Raw genomic sequence first — 13,973 nt, forward strand, 5'->3', positions numbered from 1 at the left:
GCTAGCTCCTAATTTTTTCTCCTGAATCAAGCTGCAATCCTTCCCCCTTCCTTTGTTGTGCAACATGCCTGCTTCTCTCTGTTGCCCTGACAGGATGGGGAGAAGCAGCAGAAAGTACTGAAGGAAAAGAGATCACCTTCTACTGTGCTATCCAAAGCTAGACTCCCTTTGTGTCTCCCTACAAAACTGTGCTGCTTTCTTTCTAGCCTTGGGGACGTTTCCTTCCACCTCCTCCCTCAGATGCTTTGATTAATATTATTTGGTTGTACCTGAATTAGTCCATTGCTGCCGTGGCGACATTCACAAGTCCTGAGGACCTACTCCTAAACTCCATGCTTCAAACTTCTTATTATAATTGTAACTATTTTAACTTCGGGAGAGTTGTCACAATAAAAAAATCTGATTGTATGGACTGTGCAGCCTAGTATGGAGAACTTAAGACTGGCTAACCTCTCCCCCATTCCCCTCCACACTGTTGGTTTTGTGGTAGTCATTCTAGGGACCCAAGGAAACCCATGTTTAAAGAGTTCAAAAAGTCCAGTTATTCAGCGTGATTATACTGCTGCAAATGCTTAATGTGGTCCCATTGCATAGGCCTGAAGTGGAATGCGCAGCAGAGTAACATTGCTTTGTAGTGTGCCAGATGAAGCACTATGGTGTGTGGTATTTTAAATCCGTGCTAGGCTGGTGGCAATGACAATGGACTGCATCAGTATAACCACCCTGACAGGTCAGGTCAGTGTCTGTTGTCCTTGTTCTATTTCTTTTCTTTCTCCACGCTCAACATATTTTCCTAGCTTCCTCTTGTCCAACTTTCCTACCTCTCTTTGGCCCCTTAACTATGTCTCCATTCTCCACTACTTCTAACCTCTTCTCATGTACTTCATTTACTATTCCCAAAATGTAAAAAACTGGAGGATTCATAATTCTGAGTCATTGAAAATTTCTGGTAAGGAGCTGAACTACAAGTTGTGACTTGCAAATCCCAGTGCTTCTCTGACACTAACCCAGTAGAAGAGGCAGTTGTCCATTGTGCGAAATTAATGTTGTTTATAGCTCTTGCTAGCGAGCCAGAAGCTGACGCCATTCCTTGGTACTAACTAACTGTGGTGGGTTGACCCTGGCTGAGGGCCAGGTGCCCACCAGAGCCGCTCTATCACTCCCCTCTTTCATTAGACAGGGGAGAAAAGGTAAAACTTACGGGTCGAGATAAGGACAGGGAGAGATCATTCTCTAATTATCATCACGAGCAAAACAGACCGAACTTAGAGAGGGAATTCATCTTATTTATTACTAAGCAAAACAGAGTAGAGGAATGAGAAATAAAACCAAATCTTAAAAACACCTCCCCCCACCCCTCCCATCTTCCCGGGCCCAACTTCACTCCCGGCTTCAACCTCCGCCCCCCTCAGCGGCACAGGGGGACGGGGAGTGGGGGTTACGGTCAGTTCCTCACGCGGTGTTTCTGCCGCTTCTTCATCCTCAGGGGGAGGACTCATTGTTCCCCTGCTCCAGCGTGGGGTCCCTCTCACGGGAGACAGTCCTTCACGGCCTTCTCCAACGTGAGTCTCCTCCACGGGGTGCAGACCTTCAGGAGCAAACTGCTCCAGCGTGGGTCCCCCACGGGGTCACAAGTCCTGCCAGCAAACCTGCTCTGGCGTGGGCTCCTCTCTCCACGGATCCACAGGTCCTGCCAGGAGCTTGCTCCAGCACGGGCTTCCCACGGGGCCACAGCCTCCTTCAGGTGTCTCCACCTGCTCCGGCGTGGGGTCCTCCACGGGCTGCAGGTGGAATCTCTACACCCCCTCATCCTCCCTCCATGGGCTGCAGGGGGACAGCCTGCTTCACCATGGTCTTCACCACGGGCTGCAGGGGAATCTTGCTCCGGCGCCTGGAGCACCTCCTCCCCCTCCTTCTTCACTGACCTTGGTGTCTGCAGATGTTCTTACATCTTCTCACTCCTCTCTCTGGCTGCAAAAGCACTCTCTAACTGTTTTTGTCTTTCTTAAATATGTTATCACAGAGGCGCTGATTGGCTTGGCCTTGGCCAGCGGCGGGTCCGTCTTGGAGCCGGCTGGCATTGGCTCTGTCAGACACAGGGGAAGCTTCTAGCAGCTTCTCACAGAAGCCACCCCTGTAGCCCCCCCGCTACCAAAACCTTGCCACGCAAAACCAACACACTAACACGCCTTCTCTTTCTTACTGAGGGGATTTGTGAGAGCAGAAGCAGACTCTTGAAAGATGCTGATGAACGTGGTGGCCAGTAAAAGGGCACCTTCTGTTCTTTGCTTCTTTATATAGCCTGCAGTTGTGCCCAACATGCACTGTGCAATTTCTACATGCCCAGGCAGGAAGAACTGGCTTGTAATTGAACGTAGATTCAAATAGAGCTCTGGCACATACTTTCTATAAGGCATTGGACAAGCTATGCCGTCGTTCTGTCATATTTAAATGATACTTTTACAGTTGTATCTAGTTGAATCCTAACCTTTTCAAGGCTGGGCTGTTTGAACAGTACCTTGTATAAAGCACCTCCTCATGCAAGTTGAGGTGCTTATTACAGATAATTACTTATGAATAAGCCTTTGTCCCAAAGAGCTTACAAGAGACCAAGCTCATTCCACACAGCCTGATGAAATAAATCAGATGGCATTCACGTTCAGTTGGTACTGACTTGACCTGAATTCAACCTGTCTGATATAAAGATGAAAATCTTTCCGTATCATTATAAAACCCCTTCAACCATTCATCATCTCTAATTGCTAACTTCGTTATCCCCTAGCTAAGCACCAAGCCAACTATTCATAATAGTTTTATAATAAGCAGCTTCGTTCTCTACAACCCACGTTCTTTGTTTTGTCACCTTCTTTGCTTTTAAGTCCTGCTTTGGTCAGAAGAACAAGGAAAGAGCAAAGCAAAAGTTGATCCCCATTACTGGTCCCCGTGCTTCCTCTTGGAGGCCAGACTGGCCTCATAAAATTCCTGCTCCTCTCCCGCACGCAACCACAGCTAATGCCCTTATTGTCAGGGGCTGGAAGCCTTTCCATTTGCCTCTCTGTGTGTTTCTGTCCGGACATCAAGAGAGCAGTGCCTCAGATAGATAGCCAAAGAAACCCTTTGTGATACTTGTTGTGTTTCCCAGGATACTCGTCCTCTGGCAACCAGAGTGTGGAAGAGACACTCCTTCAGTTAGAGGCAGTTAGGAAGTGATGAAGGAACCTCTGTCAGGAAGGATTACAAGGCATAATTGCAAAATATGCATAGTTCAGGATTTCACAAAGTGGCTAGAAAAATGGCGAAATATAGCCGGGGAAAAAAAACAACCAAAAAACAGTGCCTTGATATGAAAAGTTTATTTGCAGCTGATATAGTACATGAGATCTCTCTAAAAGAGAAGCTGAAGGTCCCTTGAGGAAGAAAGCCAAAAGGCTTCCCTGGAGTAAAATGAAAAGCTGTATATATTTCCATGTGTGGAACTCACCAGCTTCTTACCAAAGGGCTGTAGCATGGTCACATCCCACTTAAATATTTGAGTGGTTGAAAGCTGTTACCCTGACAAGAAAGTGTGGTCACTTTGTAGTTGCAGAGGGCAGAAATACACTCGCAAACCCCAGTGAGCTAGTCTTTGGCCCTAGACTGCCTTTGGTTGTTAGCAGAAAGATGTACAAGTCAGAGGAAGATATTATTGATTGAATGTTTTAGAATCATAGAATAATTCAGTTTGGATGGGCTCTCCAGAGCTCAAAGCAGGTCTATTTAGATCGGATTGCTTGAGGGCTTATTAATTCCAGCTTTGAAAACCAACAGAGATGGAGATTTTACAACCTCTCTAGGCAACTTGGTCTTTTGTTTGGTTTTAAGTAATTAGTAGTCTCACCTTTAAGCCCTAACCTGTTGTGGGGAGGGGAAAATATCTTTTTATGCAGACACATCTGCTTCAGTGCAAGCATCACAAAAGAATGCTAACTATGTTCTGTCCTGAATCTTCTCTCAGTGTGGCCTTTAAATACTGCTTATGAACAGTAAGTTCTTCGATGGTGATGTAAGGAGCGTAGATGTGTTTCACCTCTTAGTATACGTTTTGTTGAAAGATGTCCAGTCATAAACCATAAAGCGATTGAAGGCTTCCATCTGCTATTGGCCTCATGATGCACTTTAGAGCCTTACCAAAGTGTTGAAGCACCAAAGTCTTGAAGCTGGCATGCTTTAAGCTCAGAGGATTACTGCACTAGAGAAAACTTGAAGGAAGATCATTAGGACAAAAAGTCTGTTAAAATGTTAGAGTGCATTGGATACTGCAGTCCTGAACTCTGCTGGGGCCCCTTTGAATTTCTGCAATACAAAGTAATAAAAAAGATCTGCAGTGGGGTTTACCACTATTTTGCTGTATTTCCTCCACTGTGAATGAATTGCACATTGTACCGCAGACTTGCTACTTCAGCCATCGGTCACATGTTCTTTAGTTCAAACCTTTGGTAAAAGCAAAATCTGGCTTTTTGTGCTACCTCCACCTTTGTCCTCTGGAGACTCTTAGCTTTTGGCAGATAGGCATTGTGGATCATGCAGGTGGAGCAGTTGGATCCATAAAACCTCGAAAGGTAACAAATGTTAAGAGTAAGTTCTTATTTCTTATGAATAATGTATACACATGATGGCTAAGATATCAGAGAGTATTATAGGTGTGTAGTTATACAGTATGACAAAGCATCATGGAGAAAGCTGAATTAGATTTTAGCTGTTAATATTTTCTTCTTTTATAAAAGGCCCTGAAAAATTACTAAAATCCAGTCTGGATCTTGAGGCTTTATAATTATCCAGTGGGCAGATGTTAAAGAGCTCAGCAAATTTCACATTAAAATATGTTCCAGGATTTCAGCAAAAACTGATTATACAGCTGTTTCTTCAGATCCTTTAGCACACTGCAGCTTCTTTTGTTGACTGCTATTCAGTGTTTTAAAGAAGCAAACAATTCTTCATATGGCCTTTTGTCAGCAAGATCTGTTGATGGCACGTGTATTGTCTGTTGGTGTTGTAGAGACTAGCCTGGTTTTGTTAAACTCTGGGGACGGAAGGGGAGCGATGACATAGGACTGATGCAAAGCCAAACTTTTCCCTCTGTGCTTTGTGCTTCATACCAGTCCACAGTGAAAAGTACAAGCAGCAACTAAGAGATAGGAGTCTGACGATGAAAAATGACTGGGCTGCAGTAAAGATAATAGGGGCTAAAAGGAGGAGAGGAAGAATCCTTTTTTGCTGCTTTTCTGTGGAGAAAGTGAAAGGCTCCTCATGCAGATTTCTGTGCTGTTCAGAGGAGCCTGTGTTTATGCTGGAGGAGGAAAAGACTGAAAAAGATGGTCATTATATTGTCAGAAGCTTCTTGTTTCATTTCAGTACTGCAAGCCTCTAGCTCACTGGGAGATATGTATAGAAACTGCATGCTTTTCCTAGGGATTTGTGTTGTCTTTTTTCTCTAATTTGAGAAAAATGTGAGTGCTTATTGAAGTGAGGAGATTGGCAGTGTGTGCTGCTGTCAGGCCCAGTGGAGGCAGATGCTTATGAAAGCTTCCCCCTAACAGCTTTGCCAGCGTAGGTACCTTAATCGTCCTTTGCAGCTGCCCTGGTACTCCTGGTTCCTGCACTGTTCATGTGTAATTACAAAGTGCTTTTCAGCGGTGGGGAAGCCCCTGAAGATTGGGAGGGTCTGTCAGTTCAAAGGCACCCTGAAAGTTTGAATGTCTATTCACAGCTCTCCTAATCTCTCTTTTCCTCCTCCTTCCCTTTATCTGCTTTCTCTTCCTACTGAATGTTACTTCCCTTCACCTGATGTTCTCTCCTGAATCTCTGCCTGCCTGCTCATTTAGACCTTGCAAACATTTAGCTTGCTCCTTCAGCTTAGCCTCTCATCCTCCATCTGAGCTTAGTCAGGGTTTGACTTGACTGGACTTGCCACCTGGTTTTCCCCACGTCTATCTTCCAAAGTTTTATGACTTTCTCAGATTGCCTCAAACACAACAGCACAGGAAACCCCAGGAACCACAGCAAGTCATTAAACTGAAATGAAAACTCGTTAGTCCTGTGTGACTGACCCTGTGGCCTACAAAAGACATGGCAAGTTCTGGGCCGTTGGCCTGGAAAGTTTGGCTAAGAGTGTAAAACCATGTTACTGCAAATAAGCTCTTTGGGGCTAAGTCTGCAAAACTTACTCTTCTTCATTTGCCTTTTTTTTTGTGTGTGTGAAAGTGTTCCCTAAATGAATGTGCTTCATGCAGAGTCATATCTCTGACCTTCAAGTAAACTGTTCTGAACTACAAGCAACAGACTTAATATGAGTCATTTGTAAAGGCAAAAAAATCCAGTCATCCCCATTGTGTGCTGATTGTAACTTTGTCCACTGTAGGCTGGTGATCTCAGTAGCCAGTAGAGAGTTTCTGAGGAAATAACTATCCATTTCATTGCTCTGAAATAAATCTTTTGGTCTGTCCAGCAATTTCAAGCCATGCTCTTACTTATTTTGGATGTACTATTTCAGCAAAGATTCCTGTAGTCAGATCCTTTCCCATAATTTCGTCTTGAGAAGCAATAATAAAAGTAAGGATTATCAGCAGGAAATGTTAGTCTGTGTATATTCTTAGGGAAGCTATGCTACTTGATATCATCAGGAATTAATTTGATTAGTCATGTAGACAGAAGTGCGGGGGCAATTTGTGCTGAGAGCAATGCTTGTGCAAGCTGATTGACTTCGTTGCAATTGCCTGTGATGGAAAGTTCAGTTTGACCTATTTTCTTAAATTTTCCTTAAAGCCAGATGACTCAGACCTTTCTGGAGACAGGGCAGACAGAGCACTGTCTATGGCTCAGTCCTTGACTGCCTGTGACAGGGAATGGAAAGTCTTAGACCTCTGGGATTTCGTGATATTCACATCTATCCCACACACTGTAAAAGGGATAGACTTTTAGGATATCCCAAGTGGCAGATCTAGAAAGAATGGGTTTTTCTCAGGTGTCTCAAGTTGATCACCGAAGGTTTTAAAGCACTAGCAATTACAAGCAGATTTTTTTCTAAGCAATGTTTCTTTTATTCCCATCTCGAGACATGTGCAATTCTTGAGAAAATAGCAAGAAAACCATAGTGGCATCCTGAAAGATGATGACCATGACCTGCTTCACTGAGCTTTCTTTGCATGCAAGAGTCTCCAGAAAAGGCTGTTCCAAGTCATCGGTTTGTCACACACAGAAAACGTGATCAGCTCCACAGAGTTTCAAGTTTCTCCATCGCGTGTTGCAAATTCAGGGCTTCTGCTGTGGTTTCCATGTTAAGTCAAACATTTGATTTTGTTTTCTTGTTATGAAACAGTTGCAATGCACATCTCTGGAACCCTCCACCTGCCGCCTTTGCTTTGCTTTTCAGATGTGTAGTTTTACTTGGAGCCAACAAAACCACAAGTGCCTAGTTTCTATATCCTTAGGAAGAGGTATAAAACTAACCCATGGTATGGGAGCAGTTCTGCCTGTTTGCCATCAGAGGTGGCTCGTACTTCTCTTTATTTACTCCAAGGCCTTGGACTGCTCCTCTGGACCTTCTCCTTCCCTTTTTCATGGCTAGGACCATTTCTGACAAGAATAAGTCACATTCAGTTTTTCCCCCAGGGGCTTGCTAGACGCACAGGCACGCACGCAGACACACTCTGCCTTCTCCCCTCACTGAGATTTTTTTAGCATGCTGTGGAGGAACATAACCTTGTGAGGAATTATAGATGCAGCCAGATACCTGACTGTGGGTTTGGTTTTGTGTTGAGGGTTTTTTTTAATATTTTTCTGCACCTGTATATAAGACAGCTCTGGTTTTGGTGGGAGGAAAGCAGACGGTACAGAGCTGTTTATGAGCAGAAAGAAAAAGATGTTTGGGAGGTGATGGGGTGTGAAAATCCACAACGTGTATCAGACCTTACTCTTTCAATGTCAAGCAGGGAGTAACTAGCCAGGAAGCTGCTGCATGTTGTGAGTCCCCAAGTCACCAGTGCTATTGTGTTTTGGTATATGTTATGATGTGCAGAACTTGATTCAGGTTCCTCCTTGATTTCAGTTTCATAATTGCACCAGGGCTTTTGGAACTGCTTTTTGTTAACTTCAAGGTTGCAACTATACCTAAACCAAGGGTGCAGGAGTGCTACTGAGTCTAAATGCATGCCTCTGCCCTAGCCTGTGTCTGTTATCAAGATAAAAATAATGTAGGCTTCCATTCCTCTGGAAAGCCAGTTAGGCAGGTTCTGCAAAGCACTCCAAACAGATCACTAAAACCCCAGGGCACGGCACATCTGAATTGAATTAAAAAATTCAGAGTGGATTTCCTAAGATGGGAGCTAATGACCTTGTTAGGACTGTAGTGGCTAGTGGCTCTGGTGCTAGGACTTGCAGTGACTTTGCTAGAGCTAAAACTTCACCTGTAATTTCAGCGTAAAGATTGTCTCTTCCTCTGAGCATCATCTAATGCTAATGGTTGCTTGTTCAGCTGTTTTACAAATCCGGAGTCCCCATTGGTTCATTGCTGGTGTTTACCCTTAGCTTCATCAGGCCTTTGTGTATTAATTACACATCATGTTTGGGCATTCAAATGGCAACTCAGAAACTTTCCGTCTGTCCTGCTGGGTAGGATGACATGTTCCTATTTATCCTTAGAAGTCCTTTACCGTCGGCTGTTCTTCACACTTCCAGCAAACAAGTGTTTCTAAGCTTATGTGTTTTTTGTGTGTAACCTTTTCTGTTCATTTTTATCACACCATATGGTATCACATTGAAATAAAGCAGGGCTTCTCCTAAATAAGGAGAGAACTCCACCATGGCAAAGCATGTGCATGGGATGTGGAGACCCCTGCAAGTAGAGCAAGAATAAGCCATGTGATGCTTCAGCAGCATTGCTGAATGTAGGAAGACCAGGAAAAGGCATTTTCTTTCCTTTCTTCAGCCTTCAGTTTGCATTTGTGTGGCAGTCATCACCTGGCTCTCTTGGGCTCGTGACTGCGAGGAGTAGCTGGGATTGTTGCTTAAGAATGTGTTTATAGCTGCAGAACTAAAAAGGTCATATTCTATTTTGGCCTGCAGTAGTCTCAGGCTGATTCTCCCTCCTCCTTGCCCTCCCAGTTTTGCTGATGTGCCGTGCAGTAAGCAGAAATACAGAGAAATACTGTCAGCCTAGCACCCTGGAGCCCCTGCCATGGACCAGAGTCCTGATGCACTAATTGCCTGGCAAACAGAAAATACTTGGGTATCCAGGTTTGAGTTGTGGTTTGCGAGTAGAAGGATTCTCCACCTGGCAACAAACTCCTTTGGCAAATGTCGGTGATCCTGAGGTGCCTTTTGGGGCATTTTTTGGCAGTGAACAGAAGATACTGCCGAAGGGGGTACTGCGTTAGTGGCTGATTCCTCTGTTGTAGTCAGTGGATCGAATCGTATCTATTTTCCTCTTCACTCCAAGTTGATCAGTTTGTTTCAGTATGTGTAATACAACATCAATGTATGCATTAATCACCAGAGCAGCTGGTAATTAGTTAATTTATTTTTTATCTCTTTTTTTATTCTCACTGGGATTCATAATACAGTGGGCAGAGGAAACAGGAAGAAGAGAAAAATATTTAGAAAAAATTGCCAAGTACAGGGGCATCCCTGCAAAAACATCACTGCCTAAATAGACTGTAGAACAAATGAATCATGGTGTTTTGGGTGGAAAGACTAAACTGCTGGGAAGTGATGCTGTCTTGTTAGACTTGCATTTGTCTAGGATTTTTACCCAGACAGGGCCATCCTGTTAGCCACAGCTTCTTCAGGGAAACACTACAGCTCTCCAAGACAACCTTTGTGTTGAAGAAACGTGGCTGAGAGGCTTCCACATGATTTCTGATGTCCACCTGTTTGTGCTGGAAGCAGGAGGGAACCTGTCCTGCCCGCACAGAAACCTCCATGTTGTTCAGCCGAGGGGCTTAGGGCAGACTTTAGGGGTGTTCTGTATGGCACTGCGCGTTTGCACAGTGCCACAGCTCAGAGAAAAAAGAGGAAATCATCTTTTCTGTGGTGTGGAGGATGCAGCCAAAAGCTCACCTGCTTTGTTCCAGCATAACTTTTTGCTTTCACAAGAGACTCTTTGAGGGCACAGTGTCCCAAAAAGACTCTCAGCCAGGTGATCTGTGACAGGGGGAGTCATGGTCTGGGGAAAAAAATGGAAAGACAGGATGGAGCCTTAAAGATTTTGATGCAGATATGAATCCATATCTCGGTAGTCATCTGTTTAAAGGGGATGCTGCTTTCTTCCCTTCTTTATGGACTATGGAAGTGGCACTGTCCTTAATGGCAAAGACTGCAGGGTGGCAGGGGGTGGAACCTGAAGGTACAAAAGGTTTCCCAAGCTTATATAAGAAGCAAATGTGGGCTGGGAATAAGATGCAAGTTTGTTGATTCACTGTCAAATAGCCAACTATCTGACATCCTCTTCCTTGATTTTGTTGTGCACTGTGCAACAAAATTATGCCAAGGTTTGTAGCCACATATTGAGGCAGTGAAAGAGTTGTTACGCTTTTTTTTTTTTCTTTTTACTTACCTTTAAAAACAAGGCAAAGCAAGTCCTTTTCTGCAAGAATACGGTAGTACGTTCATTTTACATTATTTGTCCTGGAACTGATTAGCAGCGGCAGCTTTCACCATAATTACACAGATCATAATTAAACATATTTTTGGTTTATGAGCTGTGGCAAATTCAGATCCTCTATAAGGCGGCTCTTAGGAATGAAGGCAATTTGCATGTTATAGCGAAGTGCATGTTACAAGAGACATACTAGCAGATGGCTTCAGGGCTTGTTTGCATTCAAAATACAGAGCACCTGCAAGCAAAAATGCGCTGGTCTTTCTCCATGATAAATTGGGGTTCTTATCCACATGGAATCAGTGTTACCCACTGGACCAGTTATTTAATTCCCAAATGTCCTCAAACATGTCAGAGCAGCTGGGCTTCCACAGCCTCCTGGGATCTGCTTGCAAAAACTCTGTCTGTTCCCATAATTTTTGTTGGTTCTTTCGTAATATGGAGTACACGTGAAGCTGGATGGAGTCACTAAGGAGCTTCTGACCTGACCTGACCTCTAGGAATAGTTACACAGATAGTCTCCTTCCAGCCTCTGACTGAGAAAAGGGTTACTCCTGTCCCTCTCTAAAAGTTGTTTGGGGTTGGGAGATAACAACAGAGCCACTAAAAATGCAGGGGTTTGGATACCAAGTCTATTTTCAGATCTGAGTTGAATTTCACAGTTTTAGAATAAAAAGAGTTGGAAGAAGAGGGATAAATACTGTTGAAACAAAATCCAGTGAAACAAAAAAGCTTAAGTTTGGAATGAGTGAACTGTTTGGACTAAGCCTGATGGAACATGTTTTTCCTGTTTCCCCTCTCATTTTTCTATAAATAGTAGATCTCTGTATTTGAACAGTCTGTGTAAGTGTTCCCTCTCTGTCATATACAAACACCTTCAGAGCACCTTGAAATATGGTTTCATAAAATTTGTCTGAAAAACAGAAACATCAACATCACTGTTCTTTAGCCAAGGAGCTGAGATATCAAGACATTGTAAGTAATTTATCCAAGGTCAGAGAAGGAGACTGCAAGAGACTGATGACCTGACCCAATTTTTCATGTCCAAAGTCCTACCTGATTCCTGAACTATGAGACCACTTGCCTTATAAGATGAGCTCTGCTGAATATATCACTCTAGTTTCCTTTCCTAAAACACCCCAATACTGCCCTGAGACACCAGATACAGTATTCCAGTTTTGAGCTCATTCTGCATTTCCCAAATAATGATCTCACTCATATTTCCCAAATTCGGGGAAGTTCACATTTTAACGTGCTTTGCTTTCCTGACCCATTTCTGTAATGCAGCAGCGCCAAGTACCAGGGACAGACAGCCGTGAACTCTAAGCAAGTTCAGAAGGTGAATTATGGTCATGTCTTCCACTTTCCTAATTATTTTCTGAATCACAACCAAACTGAAGGTGTTCTCAAAGGCAATGAATAAGTTAGAAGAAAATCCACTGCGAGTGTCTGAACCGCCATGGGACTGCTGGGGGATCAAACTCTTCTCAGCTTTCGCTTTCCAAATGTGTAAGGTAGCAAACAGTGTCTCAGCATCAGGCATTCAAAGGGATGGCTTTTCAGTGCATTAACTCGTAACTACACGAGACGCCTATTTGGGGAATTCACCTGCTTGTTCCCGAATAACTCTACATTCCCTGTTCTCCTACCGCTTATGTGAAATGGGTGAGAATTTTAGATGAGCAACACATGCAAAATCAAGTCCTTTGGGGCAATACTTAACCTGAGGTGACCGACTGTTCAACGTAAACCTATATACATAGCCCAGTGTGCAGGATGCTTTGCATGGCTTAGTGAGTGGCACAATTCTGCTGAGAGCATGCTTCAGCCCGTGTTTCCGTGAGATCTGATAGCACCTAGTCCGATTTGTGAACGCTGCTGAGGAAAGTAAAGCCTTGCAATTTTTGTCGTATGTGATATCTCAAGGTTTCAACTCCTGGGAGCGCCAGGTGAGAAGTCAGACCTGCATCAGAATGACGCAGAACAAGTAGGTCAGCAGTTTCATTGCGTGCATCTTCTGTGTGTCTGTGCGTGTGTGTGTGTGCGTGCATTTGAGAAAATGGAAAACCATGGCACTGAGTGCTTAAGTTTCTGCTCCGTCTTTCTTTAGGCAAAAGTCTCACTGGCTGTTTCATGTGCAGTTGAAGAGAATCAGGGTTATTTTGGCCTCTTGTTGCAGTAAAGCATGTGGCAACAATATGTGGAAGTGGTAAGGAATTGCAGAATGAGTGGATTTCTTCTAACAGCAAGCAAGGGCTTTGGCTAAAAATAAGAAGAATGGTGTTATTCTTTGCCATGTTTCGTCTGCCCCAATTGCACTCTCTCTGCTTAGTGCCTGCCAAACTGATAGCTTGCTGAAGATTTAAAGGACCAACACTCACATTCCTATAATAGCTACCAGAAGAGCTGAGGTTATCAGCTCTTCTTCAGGCTTTCCTTCTCAAAGCCTGCAAGAAGCGGGCGTCCTCACCCCTGCTCCCCCCTTTCTCTGTTTCACAGGCACTGTCCTGAACTGTTGCTTTGGCAGGTTGGGCAGCTTGGGCTGTTTACTGTGCCGTGAAAGCAGACAGCACATTTTGGGGGCAGCTGGGCAGCAAGGGATTGACAGAGCGTCTGGCCACAAATTATAATCCCCTTCAGGCTGGGGGAGCTTTGCAAGCGTGCTGCCTGGGCTGCAGGCACCCAGGGATGATAGGGCTGCTCTCTGCAGCAGCTGCATTTTGGGCAGGAGGCGAGGGAGACAAAGAAGGGGATATTCATCCCCTAGATAAGCAGTTGAAATGAATTCAGACTGTCTGCGCTTCTCCGGGAGCCTCTGGGCAGCCTTAGCCTAGGAGGAACGGTCCCGCTGCTGGGGGGCTTGGGCTGAAGTCACCGGTGCCACTGGCGATGGCTGTCCTTGTGAGCCCCGCACAGGCCAGGACGGGCACCTCCTCTGCCTTTTAAAAGAAGGAAATGGGGAGAAAAAACAAGAATGAAAAGCGCAAGGGGTTTGCAGGAGGAGAGTTAGTTTTCCTGGGGCACCCGAAGCAGAAGGGCCCTGCACCCCCAGAGCAGAAGCCGCCTGTGGAGGTAGGGGAGGAGAGAAGGGGGGCAGCCCACCGCCAGCCTGCTGGCGGACTGTCCTTTGCATATCAAATACTAATTGTGACGGGACAGGCTGCCATGCTGCCCGAGCATGAGGGTGAGGTTGCCATGTTCACCAGGCTAGAGGATTGCAGCATGTCTGGCCAGGGCATCGTGGCGCTGGCAGTGCTGGCAGCTGTGCCCGCCATCCCAGAGGGCTGCGGCCTGACACGGGGCTTCCGCGGGTGTGGGGGGCTTGCCAGAACAGAGGGGAGGC

The 13,973-nt window shown here is 44.9% G+C and overlaps 1 protein-coding gene across 5 annotated transcripts in view; it reads left to right on the forward strand.

The window, feature by feature from the left end:
* Positions 1-13,973, forward strand: part of PHACTR1 (phosphatase and actin regulator 1) — a 308,828-nt gene that overhangs the window by 143,033 nt on the left and 151,822 nt on the right. The gene's annotated exons all lie outside the window — the stretch shown is intronic.

Source organism: Balearica regulorum, chromosome 2 (assembly GCF_011004875.1).
Source record: "Balearica regulorum gibbericeps isolate bBalReg1 chromosome 2, bBalReg1.pri, whole genome shotgun sequence".
In the NCBI taxonomy this organism is placed as follows: Eukaryota; Metazoa; Chordata; class Aves; order Gruiformes; family Gruidae; genus Balearica; species Balearica regulorum.